The sequence below is a fragment of the Erinaceus europaeus genome, chromosome 15, assembly GCF_950295315.1.
Source record: "Erinaceus europaeus chromosome 15, mEriEur2.1, whole genome shotgun sequence".
In the NCBI taxonomy this organism is placed as follows: Eukaryota; Metazoa; Chordata; class Mammalia; order Eulipotyphla; family Erinaceidae; genus Erinaceus; species Erinaceus europaeus.
In genome coordinates, this window is record NC_080176.1 from 89,093,400 (window position 1) to 89,119,266 (window position 25,867).

Below are 25,867 nucleotides of genomic sequence, written 5' to 3' on the forward strand. Positions count from 1 at the left end.
ACTCTCACAGGCTCTCACTCACTCTGTCTGCACTCATTAATATTTTACTTTTATATTATTTGACTGACAGGCCCAGATATACAGAGCGAGTCACCAGGGCCCGGCTGAGCTCTGGATTGTTTTGTTGGCGATTTCACCTAGGTTTCTGGAGCCTCAGCTTTGTAAGTCTCTCTGGCACAAGCCATACTCTGTCTCCTCATAGCCATGCCAGTATCCCTCATAGTTGATAATAAAGATACACATACATATATGTACATATACATACATATATATATATATATATATCAGACATTTTTAGAATTGTTGACCTTTTTATTTGATCTGAATGCAGAATTACCGCATTTATAATAGCCTCCTTATTCATAAATAATTGGTCACATAGTTGGAGCAGGATTCACTACAATTATAAATTATAAACTTTCCAGGAGCATTTCCAATAGCCTTTCTATCAGTATCCTTATTGTAATTATCATAGCACAGAACTTGCCTCCATTTTCTAGTGTAAGCTTCAAATCGTATGCATTTCTTTTCATTCTCGGAATTCGTAATTTGCCTGGACCCTGTGTGTCAGGGAATTTTTGAAGCAGCCCTCTATTTCTCAGCAGACGTTTTCTATATTTCTGCTGTCATCAGGTCTTCCTGTGGTGTTTGTTTTTATTTTTTTATTTTTTTCAAATCCTCTTAGATCATTCCCATTTATTTGCATATTTATTTATTTATTTATTTATTTCGTCCGATATCACATGAGGGGTCATTTCTTCTGCCTGATAGATTTTCTCTTATAATTGAAGGGAACTTTTGACACACAATACATTTCCTTTTGCAGATACTATACACTACTACAACTGCTACTGCACTGTTTTTGACAGTGACATCCAATGCACAATGGATTAGTATTGCATGGCTCTAGAGAATGTTCACTATTTAACCTACAATGTTTTTAACCTCACAAATATTTATTCTGTTCTTTCTTGGGGGATGAATGGTTTACAGTCAACAGTTCCATGTAATAGTGGGCACGGGGTGGGGGGTAATTTTTCCCACTACCCCTGTATTTCTGTACATCCTTTGTAACTTTCTTATTGAGGAGAAGCAAACAGTCATAAATTGAGAGAGCAGGGCCCAAGCAGGAAGAGAGACAGAGAGACATCTGCAGCTCTGATTTGTCACTAGCCCAGCTTTTCCCTAGCTGGGTAAGTGTGACCAGGGGCTCAAAACAGGGTCCTGGGATTCCACATAGTTCCCTGGCAGCTCCACCAGCTGTCCCTCCAACCCATGCTCCCTTCGTTGTCCATGTAACTATCGATCTGCTCTAGGCATTTCTCACCTTCATATGCCAGAAACTTAACACTTCTCCCTTCCACCCATGAAACTTTGACCTTTTGCTAGGGTGCAAAACAGCAACTCCAATCCAAGTTATTTTCGGAACAAGTGTGTACGTCTCTGTGGGAAGGTGTGTGTGTGTGTGTGTGTGTGTGTGTGTGTGTGTGTGTGTGTAAGTGTGCATAAGTGTGTTTCAGTTAAGATTACCGCTGTTGTTTCTTTATTCCTGACACAGGGACTTAGGAACTGGGTTGTGTTATGACAAAGGAAGTTTCCACTGCACAAGTGGTTTTTCAAGTATGAATTGGCACATTGGATTGTGGACTCTGTTGTGCATTCTCCCAGGTGGTCCTCAGATGGGTTCTTTCCTTTGCTATTCCCATGCTGTGTGTAATTTTCTGGGTAGACTCAAAGAGGAGTGGCATGGGGAGCTCAGCTGCATTCTGCTGTATGTCCAGAAGGTGGCGGCAAAGACCATAGTTGAGTGTAGTGATTCTGTGGAATGAGGAGAACTCTAGGAATTGTGGCCCGTGGACAGCAGGGTTGAAATTGACGTAGAGTGCCCTAGACATCTGTTCTTTCCTGTGGGGTGGGGGGATCCCCCATTTGGCTTTGCAAGTGGAAGGGGTTTCTCTCTTTGCCTGGGATGACTCTACTGGGAGCTTGTGAATCCCTGTGCTCAGCTGCATTCTGCTGGGTGTCCACAAGAGGGCAGCACCAGGGCGGGACTAAGGCTCCATGGGGCAAGTGCCCTGAGGCACTGGGCTAGGAGAGTGGCGACAGTGTTTCTGGGTGTGCCCCAAGAGCATGGCCAGCCTAGCGCAGGCAGGCAGTGTCCTAAGGATGGGCCCAGACAGGAGCTGTGGGGGTCGTGTTTGCAGAAACAGGGCCTTCAGAGGATGGCAGAAAGTCCCCGGGGGCGGGCCTCAGAGCCCGTGCCCAATGAGCCTGAGGGGAGGGCCCAGTGGGTATTCATAGAGACAGCTGGCCAATCAGAGAGGAGGAACGTCACCCTCAGGGGCGTGAAGCAAGAGCTGGCCAATGAGAACAGAGGAGGAGTTGCGTGGGTGGGCCTCAGAGAGCAGCCCACCAATGAGAGCCTGGGTGCTGGCTCTGGGTGGGCGTACCCCTGGAGGTCAGCCAATCAGGGTCCAGCGGAAGTGCCTGGGGGGCGGGCCCACGGGAGGCTGTCCAATGAGCGCCTGGGGCGGGCCTCGTGGGCGGAGCCCAGGAGGCTGGCCAATCATGGGGCAAGGGCGGTGACCTTCCTGGGCGTGCCTTAGGAACTGGCCTATCAGGGGGCGCCCCTCAGACAGCAGCCCGCCAATGGGAGCCAAGAGAAGGCTGGCTGGGGGCGTGTCCCTGGGACACCAGGCCAATCAGAGTCGAGCGGAAGTGGCTGGTGGGCGGGCCTTCCGGAGGCTGCCCAATCAGCGTGCTGCAGGGCCGTGTGGGCGGTGCTCAAGGCCACTGGCCAATCACTGACTAGGGGCCCGGACCCTCCTGGGCGTGTCCAAGCACACTGGCCAATGAGATTGCTGGTGGGGTTCTGGGCGTGGCCTAGGCCTCTGGCCTATCAGAGCCTGGCTGGCGCCCTGTGGGCGGGCCTTCTGAAGGAATCCCGCCAATGGGAGCTCAGAGCTGGCCTTAAAAGGCTGGGCGTGCTTCCAGGAAATGCGAAGCAGGGTTCAGCCCAGGGCCCTGCCTTGCAGAAGCTGTCCAGTGCGCATGTGTATAACTCCGTTTGTGCCTGTGCCTCTGTGGATTTGTGTGTGTGTGTGTGTGTTTGTGTGTGTGTGTGTGTCTGAGGGAGGGAGAGAGAGAGAGAACAACAGAATCACTGTGGCACAGGTGATTTTGTGCAAAACACTTGGCACATTCTGATTTACAGCTCAATATTGACACCAGGGCAGCTCTCCTTGGCCCTTGGTCACTTTTCTTCTTTTCAGATGTAAAGACACTGAAGAGGGAGAGGTTTTTGCCCTGAGGCTTGCACTGGGAACTAGCAGCTGCCCTATTTGTGTTGCCAGACTAGGAAACCTGTGGTGCCTGTCCATGTGGAGAGTCTCCTGGATGAGTTCCTTCTCGAGCCTTTTTCGCTCGGTCCCGTTGGAGCTGCATATAGCTATTGATTTGGAGATTTTATTCCTTTGGACAATTCTTTTCCTGATGCAAAGTTTCTCTCCAGGTTTTAGCAATCAATTGTGTGAATGTCACATCGAATCCATTGTAGAAAATGACTACATCAGTGTCTCTCTCTCTCTTTCTCTCTCTCTCTCTCTCTATATATATATATATATATGTATGTAACATGTAGAGGTCTGAAAATATTTTTTAGCTAGAGACCTGCACAGCTCTGGATTAGGGTAGCAATGTGGATACACCTGGCCCTTCTGAGCCACAGTCATGAGAGACATCTCACAGAGCCATATCGTATATCACTCTACAAATCTCTCTCAGCACAAACTACCACTGCCAAATCATCTACTTCCCTCTTGCTCTTTTTGTCCACCGAGTCTTATCCCAAAACTGTAAATCAAAGAAGAAATAGACATAGTGCAGTTCCCTGCACACAGGACAGGCTGAGGCTGGACCAGGGAGATGCAATACGCCAGCCTGCATCTTGGCTGGAGCATCACTATGACTACTTCGAATTTGGAGAGGCGAGGGCAGTTTTGGAGAGTGGGCTGCCGGCCAAGGGTTGCTTCTCAGAGTGGCTAAGACCTAGATGTTCTAAGTGTTACCTTTCCTCACAAACATAAAATAGCAATGCCACTTGTAAGAAGTATGCATGGGCATGGAGGGTTTGTCTTCAGTGCTCTGGCACTGATCAACACAGGGCCAGAATTTCAGTCCTTGTCTGTCTCTGTCATTCTGTCTCTCTGACTGTCTCTACGTGCCTTCTTCACTGGGCCCTTACTGGAAGTCAGTGCATGCATCGTGAACTCAGCCTTCCTGGTGTTGAAATTTTCCTTTCTTTGCCCTTTGGATTATTTAGTCTCCTGCACATGGTGTAGTACAGAGGGGAACTGCGGAGACAGCGTTGCTGCTGCAGGTTCCAGGCATATGTCCATCTCCAGCTGCAGCTGTCCAGGCCCTCTGTGCTTGACTGCCATTCTCCAGGGCCCTGAGGCTGACACTCAGCCTCAATGCAGCCCTCCTCACCTTCCTGCACAGCATCCTTGTCCTTATTCCATGAGAGCCCCGGTCAAGGGAAGTGAAACTCGATCCCCCTGGCACACACACTGTGCTTTCCCTCTATTAAGCCAAATGGAAAGGATCTGTGGTACTGATGGCCACACCAGTGTCCAGATTTCCCATGCAAAACGGAAGCTTCCAGTGTTCAGAAAGAGGGTGTTTTGATGGCTGTGAAATGTCTTTTCCAAGTGCCTCATGGTGTTTCAAATCCCTTTGAAACCTGAAGTTCTTTCTTGTATCTAGGGAATATTTTCACCACTGGCCAGAAGGTCCGCCCAACTAGGAGCACAGCTATCCAGGGGTCAGGAGGTCTTCCAGCCTGCTAGCTCCTGGAGGGATTCCTGAGTATGTCCTCAGGGCCCAAGTGTAAAAGGTGTTTCCAATTGCCTTGATTAGCAGCAGCCAGGCCCTCAGGTGAGGGGCGGGGCTGTGATCTTGACTGGAAGCCCCTAATTTGGCCAATGGAGGCATCCATCTTTTTTTGTCTGTCCATAGCAAGGGCCCGGGGAGTTTGTGCTTCCTGCAAGCAGAGCGACATTGTATGGGACACTCATGCAAGCCTACTTCTAGGAATCTCTCTGAGTGTGATGTGTGGACACCAGGACACCATGATCAGGGATGTGAGGCCACAGGAGCAATTGCCTTAGCTGGATCCAAAGGATAGGTGTAAGGGGCCGGGTTCATCCACTATTGTTTGGTTCAACACACTTCCCATCTATGTGGAAACACAGCCCTTTCTGGGTACTTTCTGGGATTGTAATCTGCTGCCCTGAGCAGTGGACCGAGAGCCTGGAGGCTGAGTAGGCAGCCAAACGTGACTGGACAGGCTCAAGCCCCTGAATTCTGAGGGGTGCCCCAGCTTCCCCCATTGGCAGTGTTTGGATCATAGTGAGGCATGGCATTGATTCGGAACTCAGGAGAGTGAGACATGAGAGTCCCTTTGCATATGCATTCTTGCTTAGCCACAATCTGGGCTAGCTGGCTTGCCCTGACCAGATAGGTTCTCTGTACATAAGTTGCAGGAGAGGCTGGCTCCCTTGCCACCCATGCTCTGAGACTACTACAGGTGATCTCTGAGCACACACAGACACACACAAACAGACAGACACACACACACACACACACACACACACACACACACACACACACACACATTACTGTCAGGTTGGTAGTAGAGCCTATGGTGAAGGCTGGGGCTGTCTGGGGTCTGTGGGCATGAGAGCTGCTGCCTTACAATCTCTACAAGCCAGGTTTGAACCTGTCATCAATGAACACAGTGTAGGAGGTTTTTGAATTCTGGTCTCTTTCCAACTCATCTATTTCTCTTCTCGCCTTCTCTATCTCTAACTCTCACATGCTCTCACACACTCTGTCTTCACTCATTAATATTTTACTTAGATTCTTATTTTACTGACAGGCCCAGATAGACAAAGAGAGTTACCAGAGCACTGCTGAGCTCTGGCTTGTTGTGTTGGCGATTTCACCTAGGCTACTGGAGCCTCAGTTTGTAAGTCTTTCTGACACAAGCCATATTCTGTCTCCTCATTTCCATGCCAGTATCACTCAGAGTTTATAATAAAGATATACATACATGTATATATATACATATAGATTTATATATCTGTCATTTTTAGAATGTTCGACCTATGTATTTGACCTTCTTTCAGAATTACCACATTTATAACAGCCTAGTTTTTCTGAAATAATTGGCCATATAGTTGGAGCAGGATTCAATACAATTATAAATAATAGAACCTTCCAGTAGCATTTCTAATCGTGTTTCTATTAGCATCCTTATTGTAATTATCATGGCCCAGATCTTCCCTCCTTTTTCTAGCTAGTGTAAGCTTCAATACGTATGTGTTTGTTTTCTTTCTCCGGAAATCTTAATGTCCCTGGACCCTGAAGTGTTAGGGAATTTTTGAAGCAGCCCTCTGTTTCTCAGCAGATGGTTTCTATGTTTCTGCTGTCATCAGGTCTTCTTGTGGTTTTTGTCTTTATTTATTTTTATTGTTTCAAGTCCTCCTAGATCATCCCCATTTATTTGCATATTTATTGATTTAGTCAGGTATCACATGTGGCATCATTTCTTCTGCTTGAGAGATTTTCTCTTATAACTGAAGGGAACTTTGGATGCACAATACATTTCCTGGGGCAAATACTACACACATATGGTGAAGGCTTGGGTTGTCTGGGGTCTGTGGGCATTAGAGCTGCTGCGTGACAATCTCTACAACCCAGGTTTGAACCTGTCATGAATGAACACAGCCTAGGGGTTTTTTGACTTCTGGTCTATTTCCAACTCTTCTATTTCTCTTCTCGCCATCTCTGTCTCTGACTCTCACAGGCTCTCTCTCACTCTGTCTGAACTCAGGAATATTTTACTTATATCCTTATTTTATTGACAGGCCCAGATATACAAAGAGAGTGGCCAGAGCACTGCTGAGCTCTGGCTGGTTTTGTTTGTGATTTCACCTAGGCTACTGGAGCCTCTGATTGGTAAGTCTCTCTGACTTAAGCCATATTCTGTCTCCTCATATCCATGGCAGTATCTCTCAGACTTTATAATAAAGATATACATCCATATACATATATAAATATACATATATATCTCTGTCATTTTTAGAATTGTCAACCTATGTAATTGATCTTAATCAGAATTCACACATTTACAACAGGTTCCTTTTTCCCTACTAATTGGCCACATAGTTGGAGCAGGATTCAATACAATTATAAATAATAGAACCTTCCAGTAGCATTTCTAATAGCATTTCTATCAGCATCCTTATTTTAATTATCATAGTACAGAACTTGCCTCCTTTCTCTAGTGTAAGCTTCAATACATATGAGTTTCTTTTCATTCTCCCGAAATCTTAATTTCCCTGGACTCTGAAGGGTCTCGGAACTTTTGAAGCAGCCCTTGATTCACAGCAGATGGTTTCTATGTTTCTGCTGTCATCAGGTCTTCTTGTGCTTTTTGTTTTTATTTTTCATTTGTTTCAAATCCTCCTAGATAACCCCCATTTACTTGCATATTTATTTATTTATTTATTTATTTATTTGGTTCTATATTACATGAGGGGTCCATTCTTCTGCTTGATAGATTTTTCTCTTATAATTGAAGGGAAGTTTACACTCACAATACATATCCTGTCGTAAATACTACACACATATGGTGAAGGCTGGGGTTGTCTGGGGTCTGTGGACAGGAGACTGATGCCTTACAATCTCGACAACCCAGGTTTGAACCTGTCATGTATGAATACAGAGTGGGAGCTTTTGGACTTCTGGTCTCTTTCCAACTCTTCTATTTCTCTTCTTGCCTTCTCTGTCTCTGACTCTCACAGGCTCTCACTCACTCTGTCTGCACTCATTAATATTTTACTTTTATATTATTTGACTGACAGGCCCAGATATACAGAGCGAGTCACCAGGGCCCGGCTGAGCTCTGGATTGTTTTGTTGGCGATTTCACCTAGGTTTCTGGAGCCTCAGCTTTGTAAGTCTCTCTGGCACAAGCCATACTCTGTCTCCTCATAGCCATGCCAGTATCCCTCATAGTTGATAATAAAGATACACATACATATATGTACATATACATACATATATATATATATATATATATATCAGACATTTTTAGAATTGTTGACCTTTTTATTTGATCTGAATGCAGAATTACCGCATTTATAATAGCCTCCTTATTCATAAATAATTGGTCACATAGTTGGAGCAGGATTCACTACAATTATAAATTATAAACTTTCCAGGAGCATTTCCAATAGCCTTTCTATCAGTATCCTTATTGTAATTATCATAGCACAGAACTTGCCTCCATTTTCTAGTGTAAGCTTCAAATCGTATGCATTTCTTTTCATTCTCGGAATTCGTAATTTGCCTGGACCCTGTGTGTCAGGGAATTTTTGAAGCAGCCCTCTATTTCTCAGCAGACGTTTTCTATATTTCTGCTGTCATCAGGTCTTCCTGTGGTGTTTGTTTTTATTTTTTTATTTTTTTCAAATCCTCTTAGATCATTCCCATTTATTTGCATATTTATTTATTTATTTATTTCGTCCGATATCACATGAGGGGTCATTTCTTCTGCCTGATAGATTTTCTCTTATAATTGAAGGGAACTTTTGACACACAATACATTTCCTTTTGCAGATACTATACACTACTACAACTGCTACTGCACTGTTTTTGACAGTGACATCCAATGCACAATGGATTAGTATTGCATGGCTCTAGAGAATGTTCACTATTTAACCTACAATGTTTTTAACCTCACAAATATTTATTCTGTTCTTTCTTGGGGGATGAATGGTTTACAGTCAACAGTTCCATGTAATAGTGGGCACGGGGTGGGGGGTAATTTTTCCCACTACCCCTGTATTTCTGTACATCCTTTGTAACTTTCTTATTGAGGAGAAGCAAACAGTCATAAATTGAGAGAGCAGGGCCCAAGCAGGAAGAGAGACAGAGAGACATCTGCAGCTCTGATTTGTCACTAGCCCAGCTTTTCCCTAGCTGGGTAAGTGTGACCAGGGGCTCAAAACAGGGTCCTGGGATTCCACATAGTTCCCTGGCAGCTCCACCAGCTGTCCCTCCAACCCATGCTCCCTTCGTTGTCCATGTAACTATCGATCTGCTCTAGGCATTTCTCACCTTCATATGCCAGAAACTTAACACTTCTCCCTTCCACCCATGAAACTTTGACCTTTTGCTAGGGTGCAAAACAGCAACTCCAATCCAAGTTATTTTCGGAACAAGTGTGTACGTCTCTGTGGGAAGGTGTGTGTGTGTGTGTGTGTGTGTGTGTGTGTGTGTGTGTGTGTGTGTAAGTGTGCATAAGTGTGTTTCAGTTAAGATTACCGCTGTTGTTTCTTTATTCCTGACACAGGGACTTAGGAACTGGGTTGTGTTATGACAAAGGAAGTTTCCACTGCACAAGTGGTTTTTCAAGTATGAATTGGCACATTGGATTGTGGACTCTGTTGTGCATTCTCCCAGGTGGTCCTCAGATGGGTTCTTTCCTTTGCTATTCCCATGCTGTGTGTAATTTTCTGGGTAGACTCAAAGAGGAGTGGCATGGGGAGCTCAGCTGCATTCTGCTGTATGTCCAGAAGGTGGCGGCAAAGACCATAGTTGAGTGTAGTGATTCTGTGGAATGAGGAGAACTCTAGGAATTGTGGCCCGTGGACAGCAGGGTTGAAATTGACGTAGAGTGCCCTAGACATCTGTTCTTTCCTGTGGGGTGGGGGGATCCCCCATTTGGCTTTGCAAGTGGAAGGGGTTTCTCTCTTTGCCTGGGATGACTCTACTGGGAGCTTGTGAATCCCTGTGCTCAGCTGCATTCTGCTGGGTGTCCACAAGAGGGCAGCACCAGGGCGGGACTAAGGCTCCATGGGGCAAGTGCCCTGAGGCACTGGGCTAGGAGAGTGGCGACAGTGTTTCTGGGTGTGCCCCAAGAGCATGGCCAGCCTAGCGCAGGCAGGCAGTGTCCTAAGGATGGGCCCAGACAGGAGCTGTGGGGGTCGTGTTTGCAGAAACAGGGCCTTCAGAGGATGGCAGAAAGTCCCCGGGGGCGGGCCTCAGAGCCCGTGCCCAATGAGCCTGAGGGGAGGGCCCAGTGGGTATTCATAGAGACAGCTGGCCAATCAGAGAGGAGGAACGTCACCCTCAGGGGCGTGAAGCAAGAGCTGGCCAATGAGAACAGAGGAGGAGTTGCGTGGGTGGGCCTCAGAGAGCAGCCCACCAATGAGAGCCTGGGTGCTGGCTCTGGGTGGGCGTACCCCTGGAGGTCAGCCAATCAGGGTCCAGCGGAAGTGCCTGGGGGGCGGGCCCACGGGAGGCTGTCCAATGAGCGCCTGGGGCGGGCCTCGTGGGCGGAGCCCAGGAGGCTGGCCAATCATGGGGCAAGGGCGGTGACCTTCCTGGGCGTGCCTTAGGAACTGGCCTATCAGGGGGCGCCCCTCAGACAGCAGCCCGCCAATGGGAGCCAAGAGAAGGCTGGCTGGGGGCGTGTCCCTGGGACACCAGGCCAATCAGAGTCGAGCGGAAGTGGCTGGTGGGCGGGCCTTCCGGAGGCTGCCCAATCAGCGTGCTGCAGGGCCGTGTGGGCGGTGCTCAAGGCCACTGGCCAATCACTGACTAGGGGCCCGGACCCTCCTGGGCGTGTCCAAGCACACTGGCCAATGAGATTGCTGGTGGGGTTCTGGGCGTGGCCTAGGCCTCTGGCCTATCAGAGCCTGGCTGGCGCCCTGTGGGCGGGCCTTCTGAAGGAATCCCGCCAATGGGAGCTCAGAGCTGGCCTTAAAAGGCTGGGCGTGCTTCCAGGAAATGCGAAGCAGGGTTCAGCCCAGGGCCCTGCCTTGCAGAAGCTGTCCAGTGCGCATGTGTATAACTCCGTTTGTGCCTGTGCCTCTGTGGATTTGTGTGTGTGTGTGTGTGTTTGTGTGTGTGTGTGTGTCTGAGGGAGGGAGAGAGAGAGAGAACAACAGAATCACTGTGGCACAGGTGATTTTGTGCAAAACACTTGGCACATTCTGATTTACAGCTCAATATTGACACCAGGGCAGCTCTCCTTGGCCCTTGGTCACTTTTCTTCTTTTCAGATGTAAAGACACTGAAGAGGGAGAGGTTTTTGCCCTGAGGCTTGCACTGGGAACTAGCAGCTGCCCTGTTTGTGTTGCCAGACTAGGAAACCTGTGGTGCCTGTCCATGTGGAGAGTCTCCTGGATGAGTTCCTTCTCGAGCCTTTTTCGCTCGGTCCCGTTGGAGCTGCATATAGCTATTGATTTGGAGATTTTATTCCTTTGGACAATTCTTTTCCTGATGCAAAGTTTCTCTCCAGGTTTTAGCAATCAATTGTGTGAATGTCACATCGAATCCATTGTAGAAAATGACTACATCAGTGTCTCTCTCTCTCTTTCTCTCTCTCTCTCTATATATATATATATATATATGTATGTAACATGTAGAGGTCTGAAAATATTTTTTAGCTAGAGACCTGCACAGCTCTGGATTAGGGTAGCAATGTGGATACACCTGGCCCTTCTGAGCCACAGTCATGAGAGACATCTCACAGAGCCATATCGTATATCACTCTACAAATCTCTCTCATCACAAACTACCACTGCCAAATCATCTACTTCCCTCTTGCTCTTTTTGTCCACCGAGTCTTATCCCAAAACTGTAAATCAAAGAAGAAATAGACATAGTGCAGTTCCCTGCACACAGGACAGGCTGAGGCTGGACCAGGGAGATGCAATACGCCAGCCTGCATCTTGGCTGGTGCATCACTATGACTACTTCGAATTTGGAGAGGCGAGGGCAGTTTTGGAGAGTGGGCTGCCGGCCAAGGGTTGCTTCTCAGAGTGGCTAAGACCTAGATGTTCTAAGTGTTACCTTTCCTCACAAACATAAAATAGCAATGCCACTTGTAAGAAGTATGCATGGGCATGGAGGGTTTGTCTTCAGTGCTCTGGCACTGATCAACACAGGGCCAGAATTTCAGTCCTTGTCTGTCTCTGTCATTCTGTCTCTCTGACTGTCTCTACGTGCCTTCTTCACTGGGCCCTTACTGGAAGTCAGTGCATGCATCGTGAACTCAGCCTTCCTGGTGTTGAAATTTTCCTTTCTTTGCCCTTTGGATTATTTAGTCTCCTGCACATGGTGTAGTACAGAGGGGAACTGCGGAGACAGCGTTGCTGCTGCAGGTTCCAGGCATATGTCCATCTCCAGCTGCAGCTGTCCAGGCCCTCTGTGCTTGACTGCCATTCTCCAGGGCCCTGAGGCTGACACTCAGCCTCAATGCAGCCCTCCTCACCTTCCTGCACAGCATCCTTGTCCTTATTCCATGAGAGCCCCGGTCAAGGGAAGTGAAACTCGATCCCCCTGGCACACACACTGTGCTTTCCCTCTATTAAGCCAAATGGAAAGGATCTGTGGTACTGATGGCCACACCAGTGTCCAGATTTCCCATGCAAAATGGAAGCTTCCAGTGTTCAGAAAGAGGGTGTTTTGATGGCTGTGAAATGTCTTTTCCAAGTGCCTCATGGTGTTTCAAATCCCTTTGAAACCTGAAGTTCTTTCTTGTATCTAGGGAATATTTTCACCACTGGCCAGAAGGTCCGCCCAACTAGGAGCACAGCTATCCAGGGGTCAGGAGGTCTTCCAGCCTGCTAGCTCCTGGAGGGATTCCTGAGTATGTCCTCAGGGCCCAAGTGTAAAAGGTGTTTCCAATTGCCTTGATTAGCAGCAGCCAGGCCCTCAGGTGAGGGGCGGGGCTGTGATCTTGACTGGAAGCCCCTAATTTGGCCAATGGAGGCATCCATCTTTTTTTGTCTGTCCATAGCAAGGGCCCGGGGAGTTTGTGCTTCCTGCAAGCAGAGCGACATTGTATGGGACACTCATGCAAGCCTACTTCTAGGAATCTCTCTGAGTGTGATGTGTGGACACCAGGACACCATGATCAGGGATGTGAGGCCACAGGAGCAATTGCCTTAGCCGGATCCAAAGGGTAGGTGTAAGGGGCCGGGTTCATCCACTATTGTTTGGTTCAACACACTTCCCATCTATGTGGAAACACAGCCCTTTCTGGGTACTTTCTGGGATTGTAATCTGCTGCCCTGAGCAGTGGACTGAGAGCCTGGAGGCTGAGTAGGCAGCCAAACGTGACTGGACAGGCTCAAGCCCCTGAATTCTGAGGGGTGCCCCAGCTTCCCCCATTGGCAGTGTTTGGATCATAGTGAGGCATGGCATTGATTCGGAACTCAGGAGAGTGAGACATGAGAGTCCCTTTGCATATGCATTCTTGCTTAGCCACAATCTGGGCTAGCTGGCTTGCCCTGACCAGATAGGTTCTCTGTACATAAGTTGCAGGAGAGGCTGGCTCCTTGCCACCCATGCTCTGAGACTACTACAGGTGATCTCTGAGCACACACAGACACACACAAACAGACACACACACACACACACACACACACACACACACACACACATTACTGTCAGGTTGGTAGTAGAGCCTATGGTGAAGGCTGGGGCTGTCTGGGGTCTGTGGGCATGAGAGCTGCTGCCTTACAATCTCTACAAGCCAGGTTTGAACCTGTCATCAATGAACACAGTGTAGGAGGTTTTTGAATTCTGGTCTCTTTCCAACTCATCTATTTCTCTTCTCGCCTTCTCTATCTCTAACTCTCACATGCTCTCACACACTCTGTCTTCACTCATTAATATTTTACTTAGATTCTTATTTTACTGACAGGCCCAGATAGACAAAGAGAGTTACCAGAGCACTGCTGAGCTCTGGCTTGTTGTGTTGGCGATTTCACCTAGGCTACTGGAGCCTCAGTTTGTAAGTCTTTCTGACACAAGCCATATTCTGTCTCCTCATTTCCATGCCAGTATCACTCAGAGTTTATAATAAAGATATACATACATGTATATATATACATATAGATTTATATATCTGTCATTTTTAGAATGTTCGACCTATGTATTTGACCTTCTTTCAGAATTACCACATTTATAACAGCCTAGTTTTTCTGAAATAATTGGCCATATAGTTGGAGCAGGATTCAATACAATTATAAATAATAGAACCTTCCAGTAGCATTTCTAATCGTGTTTCTATTAGCATCCTTATTGTAATTATCATGGCCCAGATCTTCCCTCCTTTTTCTAGCTAGTGTAAGCTTCAATACGTATGTGTTTGTTTTCTTTCTCCGGAAATCTTAATGTCCCTGGACCCTGAAGTGTTAGGGAATTTTTGAAGCAGCCCTCTGTTTCTCAGCAGATGGTTTCTATGTTTCTGCTGTCATCAGGTCTTCTTGTGGTTTTTGTCTTTATTTATTTTTATTGTTTCAAGTCCTCCTAGATCATCCCCATTTATTTGCATATTTATTGATTTAGTCAGGTATCACATGTGGCATCATTTCTTCTGCTTGAGAGATTTTCTCTTATAACTGAAGGGAACTTTTGATGCACAATACATTTCCTGGGGCAAATACTACACACATATGGTGAAGGCTTGGGTTGTCTGGGGTCTGTGGGCATTAGAGCTGCTGCGTGACAATCTCTACAACCCAGGTTTGAACCTGTCATGAATGAACACAGCCTAGGGGTTTTTTGACTTCTGGTCTATTTCCAACTCTTCTATTTCTCTTCTCGCCATCTCTGTCTCTGACTCTCACAGGCTCTCTCTCACTCTGTCTGAACTCAGGAATATTTTACTTATATCCTTATTTTATTGACAGGCCCAGATATACAAAGAGAGTGGCCAGAGCACTGCTGAGCTCTGGCTGGTTTTGTTTGTGATTTCACCTAGGCTACTGGAGCCTCTGATTGGTAAGTCTCTCTGACTTAAGCCATATTCTGTCTCCTCATATCCATGGCAGTATCTCTCAGACTTTATAATAAAGATATACATCCATATACATATATAAATATACATATATATCTCTGTCATTTTTAGAATTGTCAACCTATGTAATTGATCTTAATCAGAATTCACACATTTACAACAGGTTCCTTTTTCCCTACTAATTGGCCACATAGTTGGAGCAGGATTCAATACAATTATAAATAATAGAACCTTCCAGTAGCATTTCTAATAGCATTTCTATCAGCATCCTTATTTTAATTATCATAGTACAGAACTTGCCTCCTTTCTCTAGTGTAAGCTTCAATACATATGAGTTTCTTTTCATTCTCCCGAAATCTTAATTTCCCTGGACTCTGAAGGGTCTCGGAACTTTTGAAGCAGCCCTTGATTCACAGCAGATGGTTTCTATGTTTCTGCTGTCATCAGGTCTTCTTGTGCTTTTTGTTTTTATTTTTCATTTGTTTCAAATCCTCCTAGATAACCCCCATTTACTTGCATATTTATTTATTTATTTATTTATTTATTTGGTTCTATATTACATGAGGGGTCCATTCTTCTGCTTGATAGATTTTTCTCTTATAATTGAAGGGAAGTTTACACTCACAATACATATCCTGTCGTAAATACTACACACATATGGTGAAGGCTGGGGTTGTCTGGGGTCTGTGGACAGGAGACTGATGCCTTACAATCTCGACAACCCAGGTTTGAACCTGTCATGTATGAACACAGAGTGGGAGCTTTTGGACTTCTGGTCTCTTTCCAACTCTTCTATTTCTCTTCTTGCCTTCTCTGTCTCTGACTCTCACAGGCTCTCACTCACTCTGTCTGCACTCATTAATATTTTACTTTTATATTATTTGACTGACAGGCCCAGATATACAGAGCGAGTCACCAGGGCCCGGCTGAGCTCTGGATTGTTTTGTTGGCGATTTCACCTAGGTTTCTGGAGCCTCAGCTTTGTAAGTCTCTCTGGCACAAGCCATACTCTGTCTCCTCATAGCCATGCCAGTATCCCTCATAGTTGATAATAAAGATACACATACATATATGTACATATACATACATATATATATATATATATATATATCAGACATTTTTAGAATTGTTGACCTTTTTATTTGATCTGAATGCAGAACTACCGCATTTATAATAGCCTCCTTATTCATAAATAATTGGTCACATAGTTGGAGCAGGATTCACTACAATTATAAATTATAAACTTTCCAGGAGCATTTCCAATAGCCTTTCTATCAGTATCCTTATTGTAATTATCATAGCACAGAACTTGCCTCCATTTTCTAGTGTAAGCTTCAAATCGTATGCATTTCTTTTCATTCTCGGAATTCGTAATTTGCCTGGACCCTGTGTGTCAGGGAATTTTTGAAGCAGCCCTCTATTTCTCAGCAGACGTTTTCTATATTTCTGCTGTCATCAGGTCTTCCTGTGGTGTTTGTTTTTATTTTTTTATTTTTTTCAAATCCTCTTAGATCATTCCCATTTATTTGCATATTTATTTATTTATTTATTTATTTCGTCCGATATCACATGAGGGGTCATTTCTTCTGCCTGATAGATTTTCTCTTATAATTGAAGGGAACTTTTGACACACAATACATTTCCTTTTGCAGATACTATACACTACTACAACTGCTACTGCACTGTTTTTGACAGTGACATCCAATGCACAATGGATTAGTATTGCATGGCTCTAGAGAATGTTCACTATTTAACCTACAATGTTTTTAACCTCACAAATATTTATTCTGTTCTTTCTTGGGGGATGAATGGTTTACAGTCAACAGTTCCATGTAATAGTGGGCACGGGGGGGTAATTTTTCCCACTACCCCTGTATTTCTGTACATCCTTTGTAACTTTCTTATTGAGGAGAAGCAAACAGTCATAAATTGAGAGAGCAGGGCCCAAGCAGGAAGAGAGACAGAGAGACATCTGCAGCTCTGATTTGTCACTAGCCCAGCTTTTCCCTAGCTGGGTAAGTGTGACCAGGGGCTCAAAACAGGGTCCTGGGATTCCACATAGTTCCCTGGCAGCTCCACCAGCTGTCCCTCCAACCCATGCTCCCTTCGTTGTCCATGTAACTATCAATCTGCTCTAGGCATTTCTCACCTTCATATGCCAGAAACTTAACACTTCTCCCTTCCACCCATGAAACTTTGACCTTTTGCTAGGGTGCAAAACAGCAACTCCAATCCAAGTTATTTTCGGGACAAGTGTGTACGTCTCTGTGGGAAGGTGTGTGTGTGTGTGTGTGTGTGTGTGTGTGTGTGTGTAAGTGTGCATAAGTGTGTTTCAGTTAAGATTACCGCTGTTGTTTCTTTATTCCTGACACAGGGACTTAGGAACTGGGTTGTGTTATGACAAAGGAAGTTTCCACTGCACAAGTGGTTTTTCAAGTATGAATTGGCACATTGGATTGTGGACTCTGTTGTGCATTCTCCCAGGTGGTCCTCAGATGGGTTCTTTCCTTTGCTATTCCCATGCTGTGTGTAATTTTCTGGGTAGACTCAAAGAGGAGTGGCATGGGGAGCTCAGCTGCATTCTGCTGTATGTCCAGAAGGTGGCGGCAAAGACCATAGTTGAGTGTAGTGATTCTGTGGAATGAGGAGAACTCTAGGAATTGTGGCCCGTGGACAGCAGGGTTGAAATTGACGTAGAGTGCCCTAGACATCTGTTCTTTCCTGTGGGGTGGGGGGATCCCCCATTTGGCTTTGCAAGTGGAAGGGGTTTCTCTCTTTGCCTGGGATGACTCTACTGGGAGCTTGTGAATCCCTGTGCTCAGCTGCATTCTGCTGGGTGTCCACAAGAGGGCAGCACCAGGGCGGGACTAAGGCTCCATGGGGCAAGTGCCCTGAGGCACTGGGCTAGGAGAGTGGCGACAGTGTTTCTGGGTGTGCCCCAAGAGCATGGCCAGCCTAGCGCAGGCAGGCAGTGTCCTAAGGATGGGCCCAGACAGGAGCTGTGGGGGTCGTGTTTGCAGAAACAGGGCCTTCAGAGGATGGCAGAAAGTCCCCGGGGGCGGGCCTCAGAGCCCGTGCCCAATGAGCCTGAGGGGAGGGCCCAGTGGGTATTCATAGAGACAGCTGGCCAATCAGAGAGGAGGAACGTCACCCTCAGGGGCGTGAAGCAAGAGCTGGCCAATGAGAACAGAGGAGGAGTTGCGTGGGTGGGCCTCAGAGAGCAGCCCACCAATGAGAGCCTGGGTGCTGGCTCTGGGTGGGCGTACCCCTGGAGGTCAGCCAATCAGGGTCCAGCGGAAGTGCCTGGGGGGCGGGCCCACGGGAGGCTGTCCAATGAGCGCCTGGGGCGGGCCTCGTGGGCGGAGCCCAGGAGGCTGGCCAATCATGGGGCAAGGGCGGTGACCTTCCTGGGCGTGCCTTAGGAACTGGCCTATCAGGGGGCGCCCCTCAGACAGCAGCCCGCCAATGGGAGCCAAGAGAAGGCTGGCTGGGGGCGTGTCCCTGGGACACCAGGCCAATCAGAGTCGAGCGGAAGTGGCTGGTGGGCGGGCCTTCCGGAGGCTGCCCAATCAGCGTGCTGCAGGGCCGTGTGGGCGGTGCTCAAGGCCGCTGGCCAATCACTGACTAGGGGCCCGGACCCTCCTGGGCGTGTCCAAGCACACTGGCCAATGAGATTGCTGGTGGGGTTCTGGGCGTGGCCTAGGCCTCTGGCCTATCAGAGCCTGGCTGGCGCCCTGTGGGCTGGCCTTCTGAAGGAATCCCGCCAATGGGAGCTCAGAGCTGGCCTTAAAAGGCTGGGCGTGCTTCCAGGAAATGCGAAGCAGGGTTCAGCCCAGGGCCCTGCCTTGCAGAAGCTGTCCAGTGCGCATGTGTATAACTCCGTTTGTGCCTGTGCCTCTGTGGATTTGTGTGTGTGTGTGTGTGTTTGTGTGTGTGTGTGTGTCTGAGGGAGGGAGAGAGAGAGAGAACAACAGAATCACTGTGGCACAGGTGATTTTGTGCAAAACACTTGGCACATTCTGATTTACAGCTCAATATTGACACCAGGGCAGCTCTTCTTGGCCCTTGGTCACTTTTCTTCTTTTCAGATGTAAAGACACTGAAGAGGGAGAGGTTTTTGCCCTGAGGCTTGCACTGGGAACTAGCAGCTGCCCTGTTTGTGTTGCCAGACTAGGAAACCTGTGGTGCCTGTCCATGTGGAGAGTCTCCTGGATGAGTTCCTTCTCGAGCCTTTTTCGCTCGGTCCCGTTGGAGCTGCATATAGCTATTGATTTGGAGATTTTATTCCTTTGGACAATTCTTTTCCTGATGCAAAGTTTCTCTCCAGGTTTTAGCAATCAATTGTGTGAATGTCACATCGAATCCATTGTAGAAAATGACTACATCAGTGTCTCTCTCTCTCTTTCTCTCTCTCTCTCTCTCTCTATATATATATATATATATGTATGTAACATGTAGAGGTCTGAAAATATTTTTTAGCTAGAGACCTGCACAGCTCTGGATTAGGGTAGCAATGTGGATACACCTGGCCCTTCTGAGCCACAGTCATGAGAGACATCTCACAGAGCCATATCGTATATCACTCTACAAATCTCTCTCAGCACAAACTACCACTGCCAAATCATCTACTTCCCTCTTGCTCTTTTTGTCCACCGAGTCTTATCCCAAAACTGTAAATCAAAGAAGAAATAGACATAGTGCAGTTCCCTGCACACAGGACAGGCTGAGGCTGGACCAGGGAGATGCAATACGCCAGCCTGCATCTTGGCTGGAGCATCACTATGACTACTTCGAATTTGGAGAGGCGAGGGCAGTTTTGGAGAGTGGGCTGCCGGCCAAGGGTTGCTTCTCAGAGTGGCTAAGACCTAGATGTTCTAAGTGTTACCTTTCCTCACAAACATAAAATAGCAATGCCACTTGTAAGAAGTATGCATGGGCATGGAGGGTTTGTCTTCAGTGCTCTGGCACTGATCAACACAGGGCCAGAATTTCAGTCCTTGTCTGTCTCTGTCATTCTGTCTCTCTGACTGTCTCTACGTGCCTTCTTCACTGGGCCCTTACTGGAAGTCAGTGCATGCATCGTGAACTCAGCCTTCCTGGTGTTGAAATTTTCCTTTCTTTGCCCTTTGGATTATTTAGTCTCCTGCACATGGTGTAGTACAGAGGGGAACTGCGGAGACAGCGTTGCTGCTGCAGGTTCCAGGCATATGTCCATCTCCAGCTGCAGCTGTCCAGGCCCTCTGTGCTTGACTGCCATTCTCCAGGGCCCTGAGGCTGACACTCAGCCTCAATGCAGCCCTCCTCACCTTCCTGCACAGCATCCTTGTCCTTATTCCATGAGAGCCCCGGTCAAGGGAAGTGAAACTCGATCCCCCTGGCACACACACTGTGCTTTCCCTCTATTAAGCCAAATGGAAAGGATCTGTGGTACTGATGGCCACACCAGTGTCCAGATTTCCCATGCAAAACGGAAGCTTCCAGTGTTCAGAAAGAGGGTGTTTTGATGGCTGTGAAATGTCTTTTCCAAGTGCCTCATGGTGTTTCAAATCCCTTTGAAACCTGAAGTTCTTTCTTGTATCTAGGTAATATTTTCACCACTGGCCAGAAGGTCCGCCCAACTAGGAGCACAGCTATCCAGGGGTCAGGAGGTCTTCCAGCCTGCTAGCTCCTGGAGGGATTCCTGAGTATGTCCTCAGGGCCCAAGTGTAAAAGGTGTTTCCAATTGCCTTGATTAGCAGCAGCCAGGCCCTCAGGTGAGGGGCGGGGCTGTGATCTTGACTGGAAGCCCCTAATTTGGCCAATGGAGGCATCCATCTTTTTTGTCTGTCCATAGCAAGGGCCCGGGGAGTTTGTGCTTCCTGCAAGCAGAGCGACATTGTATGGGACACTCATGCAAGCCTACTTCTAGGAATCTCTCTGAGTGTGATGTGTGGACACCAGGACACCATGATCAGGGATGTGAGGCCACAGGAGCAATTGCCTTAGCTGGATCCAAAGGGTAGGTGTAAGGGGCCGGGTTCATCCACTATTGTTTGGTTCAACACACTTCCCATCTATGTGGAAACACAGCCCTTTCTGGGTACTTTCTGGGATTGTAATCTGCTGCCCTGAGCAGTGGACCGAGAGCCTGGAGGCTGAGTAGGCAGCCAAACGTGACTGGACAGGCTCAAGCCCCTGAATTCTGAGGGGTGCCCCAGCTTCCCCCATTGGCAGTGTTTGGATCATAGTGAGGCATGGCATTGATTCGGAACTCAGGAGAGTGAGACATGAGAGTCCCTTTGCATATGCATTCTTGCTTAGCCACAATCTGGGCTAGCTGGCTTGCCCTGACCAGATAGGTTCTCTGTACATAAGTTGCAGGAGAGGCTGGCTCCCTTGCCACCCATGCTCTGAGACTACTACAGGTGATCTCTGAGCACACACAGACACACACAAACAGACAGACAGACACACACACACACACACACACACACACACATTACTGTCAGGTTGGTAGTAGAGCCTATGGTGAAGGCTGGGGCTGTCTGGGGTCTGTGGGCATGAGAGCTGCTGCCTTACAATCTCTACAAGCCAGGTTTGAACCTGTCATCAATGAACACAGTGTAGGAGGTTTTTGAATTCTGGTCTCTTTCCAACTCATCTATTTCTCTTCTCGCCTTCTCTATCTCTAACTCTCACATGCTCTCACACACTCTGTCTTCACTCATTAATATTTTACTTAGATTCTTATTTTACTGACAGGCCCAGATAGACAAAGAGAGTTACCAGAGCACTGCTGAGCTCTGGCTTGTTGTGTTGGCGATTTCACCTAGGCTACTGGAGCCTCAGTTTGTAAGTCTTTCTGACACAAGCCATATTCTGTCTCCTCATTTCCATGCCAGTATCACTCAGAGTTTATAATAAAGATATACATACATGTATATATATACATATAGATTTATATATCTGTCATTTTTAGAATGTTCGACCTATGTATTTGACCTTCTTTCAGAATTACCACATTTATAACAGCCTAGTTTTTCTGAAATAATTGGCCATATAGTTGGAGCAGGATTCAATACAATTATAAATAATAGAACCTTCCAGTAGCATTTCTAATCGTGTTTCTATTAGCATCCTTATTGTAATTATCATGGCCCAGATCTTCCCTCCTTTTTCTAGCTAGTGTAAGCTTCAATACGTATGTGTTTGTTTTCTTTCTCCGGAAATCTTAATGTCCCTGGACCCTGAAGTGTTAGGGAATTTTTGAAGCAGCCCTCTGTTTCTCAGCAGATGGTTTCTATGTTTCTGCTGTCATCAGGTCTTCTTGTGGTTTTTGTCTTTATTTATTTTTATTGTTTCAAGTCCTCCTAGATCATCCCCATTTATTTGCATATTTATTGATTTAGTCAGGTATCACATGTGGCATCATTTCTTCTGCTTGAGAGATTTTCTCTTATAACTGAAGGGAACTTTGGATGCACAATACATTTCCTGGGGCAAATACTACACACATATGGTGAAGGCTTGGGTTGTCTGGGGTCTGTGGGCATTAGAGCTGCTGCGTGACAATCTCTACAACCCAGGTTTGAACCTGTCATGAATGAACACAGCCTAGGGGTTTTTTGACTTCTGGTCTATTTCCAACTCTTCTATTTCTCTTCTCGCCATCTCTGTCTCTGACTCTCACAGGCTCTCTCTCACTCTGTCTGAACTCAGGAATATTTTACTTATATCCTTATTTTATTGACAGGCCCAGATATACAAAGAGAGTGGCCAGAGCACTGCTGAGCTCTGGCTGGTTTTGTTTGTGATTTCACCTAGGCTACTGGAGCCTCTGATTGGTAAGTCTCTCTGACTTAAGCCATATTCTGTCTCCTCATATCCATGGCAGTATCTCTCAGACTTTATAATAAAGATATACATCCATATACATATATAAATATACATATATATCTCTGTCATTTTTAGAATTGTCAACCTATGTAATTGATCTTAATCAGAATTCACACATTTACAACAGGTTCCTTTTTCCCTACTAATTGGCCACATAGTTGGAGCAGGATTCAATACAATTATAAATAATAGAACCTTCCAGTAGCATTTCTAATAGCATTTCTATCAGCATCCTTATTTTAATTATCATAGTACAGAACTTGCCTCCTTTCTCTAGTGTAAGCTTCAATACATATGAGTTTCTTTTCATTCTCCCGAAATCTTAATTTCCCTGGACTCTGAAGGGTCTCGGAACTTTTGAAGCAGCCCTTGATTCACAGCAGATGGTTTCTATGTTTCTGCTGTCATCAGGTCTTCTTGTGCTTTTTGTTTTTATTTTTCATTTGTTTCAAATCCTCCTAGATAACCCCCATTTACTTGCATATTTATTTATTTATTTATTTATTTATTTGGTTCTATATTACATGAGGGGTCCATTCTTCTGCTTGATAGATTTTTCTCTTATAATTGAAGGGAAGTTTACACTCACAATACATATCCTGTCGTAAATACTACACACATATGGTGAAGGCTGGGGTTGTCTGGGGTCTGTGGACAGGAGACTGATGCCTTACAATCTCGACAACCCAGGTTTGAACCTGTCATGTATGAACACAGAGTGGGAGCTTTTGGACTTCTGGTCTCTTTCCAACTCTTCTATTTCTCTTCTTGCCTTCTCTGTCTCTGACTCTCACAGGCTCTCACTCACTCTGTCTGCACTCATTAATATTTTACTTTTATATTATTTGACTGACAGGCCCAGATATACAGAGCGAGTCACCAGGGCCCGGCTGAGCTCTGGATTGTTTTGTTGGCGATTTCACCTAGGTTTCTGGAGCCTCAGCTTTGTAAGTCTCTCTGGCACAAGCCATACTCTGTCTCCTCATAGCCATGCCAGTATCCCTCATAGTTGATAATAAAGATACACATACATATATGTACATATACATACATATATATATATATATATATCAGACATTTTTAGAATTGTTGACCTTTTTATTTGATCTGAATGCAGAACTACCGCATTTATAATAGCCTCCTTATTCATAAATAATTGGTCACATAGTTGGAGCAGGATTCACTACAATTATAAATTATAAACTTTCCAGGAGCATTTCCAATAGCCTTTCTATCAGTATCCTTATTGTAATTATCATAGCACAGAACTTGCCTCCATTTTCTAGTGTAAGCTTCAAATCGTATGCATTTCTTTTCATTCTCGGAATTCGTAATTTGCCTGGACCCTGTGTGTCAGGGAATTTTTGAAGCAGCCCTCTATTTCTCAGCAGACGTTTTCTATATTTCTGCTGTCATCAGGTCTTCCTGTGGTGTTTGTTTTTATTTTTTTATTTTTTTCAAATCCTCTTAGATCATTCCCATTTATTTGCATATTTATTTATTTATTTATTTCGTCCGATATCACATGAGGGGTCATTTCTTCTGCCTGATAGATTTTCTCTTATAATTGAAGGGAACTTTTGACACACAATACATTTCCTTTTGCAGATACTATACACTACTACAACTGCTACTGCACTGTTTTTGACAGTGACATCCAATGCACAATGGATTAGTATTGCATGGCTCTAGAGAATGTTCACTATTTAACCTACAATGTTTTTAACCTCACAAATATTTATTCTGTTCTTTCTTGGGGGATGAATGGTTTACAGTCAACAGTTCCATGTAATAGTGGGCACGGGGTGGGGGGTAATTTTTCCCACTACCCCTGTATTTCTGTACATCCTTTGTAACTTTCTTATTGAGGAGAAGCAAACAGTCATAAATTGAGAGAGCAGGGCCCAAGCAGGAAGAGAGACAGAGAGACATCTGCAGCTCTGATTTGTCACTAGCCCAGCTTTTCCCTAGCTGGGTAAGTGTGACCAGGGGCTCAAAACAGGGTCCTGGGATTCCACATAGTTCCCTGGCAGCTCCACCAGCTGTCCCTCCAACCCATGCTCCCTTCGTTGTCCATGTAACTATCGATCTGCTCTAGGCATTTCTCACCTTCATATGCCAGAAACTTAACACTTCTCCCTTCCACCCATGAAACTTTGACCTTTTGCTAGGGTGCAAAACAGCAACTCCAATCCAAGTTATTTTCGGGACAAGTGTGTACGTCTCTGTGGGAAGGTGTGTGTGTGTGTGTGTGTGTGTGTGTAAGTGTGTGTGTGTAAGTGTGCATAAGTGTGTTTCAGTTAAGATTACCGCTGCTGTTTCTTTATTCCTGACACAGGGACTTAGGAACTGGGTTGTGTTATGACAAAGGAAGTTTCCACTGCACAAGTGGTTTTTCAAGTATGAATTGGCACATTGGATCGTGGACTCTGTTGTGCATTCTCCCAGGTGGTCCTCAGATGGGTTCTTTCCTTTGCTATTCCCATGCTGTGTGTAATTTTCTGGGTAGACTCAAAGAGGAGTGGCATGGGGAGCTCAGCTGCATTCTGCTGTATGTCCACAAGGTGGCGGCAAAGACCATAGTTGAGTGTAGTGATTCTGTGGAATGAGGAGAACTCTAGGAATTGTGGCCCGTGGACAGCAGGGTTGAAATTGACGTAGAGTGCCCTAGACATCTGTTCTTTCCTGTGGGGTGGGGGGATCCCCCATTTGGCTTTGCAAGTGGAAGGGGTTTCTCTCTTTGCCTGGGATGACTCTACTGGGAGCTTGTGAATCCCTGTGCTCAGCTGCATTCTGCTGGGTGTCCACAAGAGGGCAGCACCAGGGCGGGACTAAGGCTCCATGGGGCAAGTGCCCTGAGGCACTGGGCTAGGAGAGTGGCGACAGTGTTTCTGGGTGTGCCCCAAGAGCATGGCCAGCCTAGCGCAGGCAGGCAGTGTCCTAAGGATGGGCCCAGACAGGAGCTGTGGGGGTCGTGTTTGCAGAAACAGGGCCTTCAGAGGATGGCAGAAAGTCCCCGGGGGCGGGCCTCAGAGCCCGTGCCCAATGAGCCTGAGGGGAGGGCCCAGTGGGTATTCATAGAGACAGCTGGCCAATCAGAGAGGAGGAA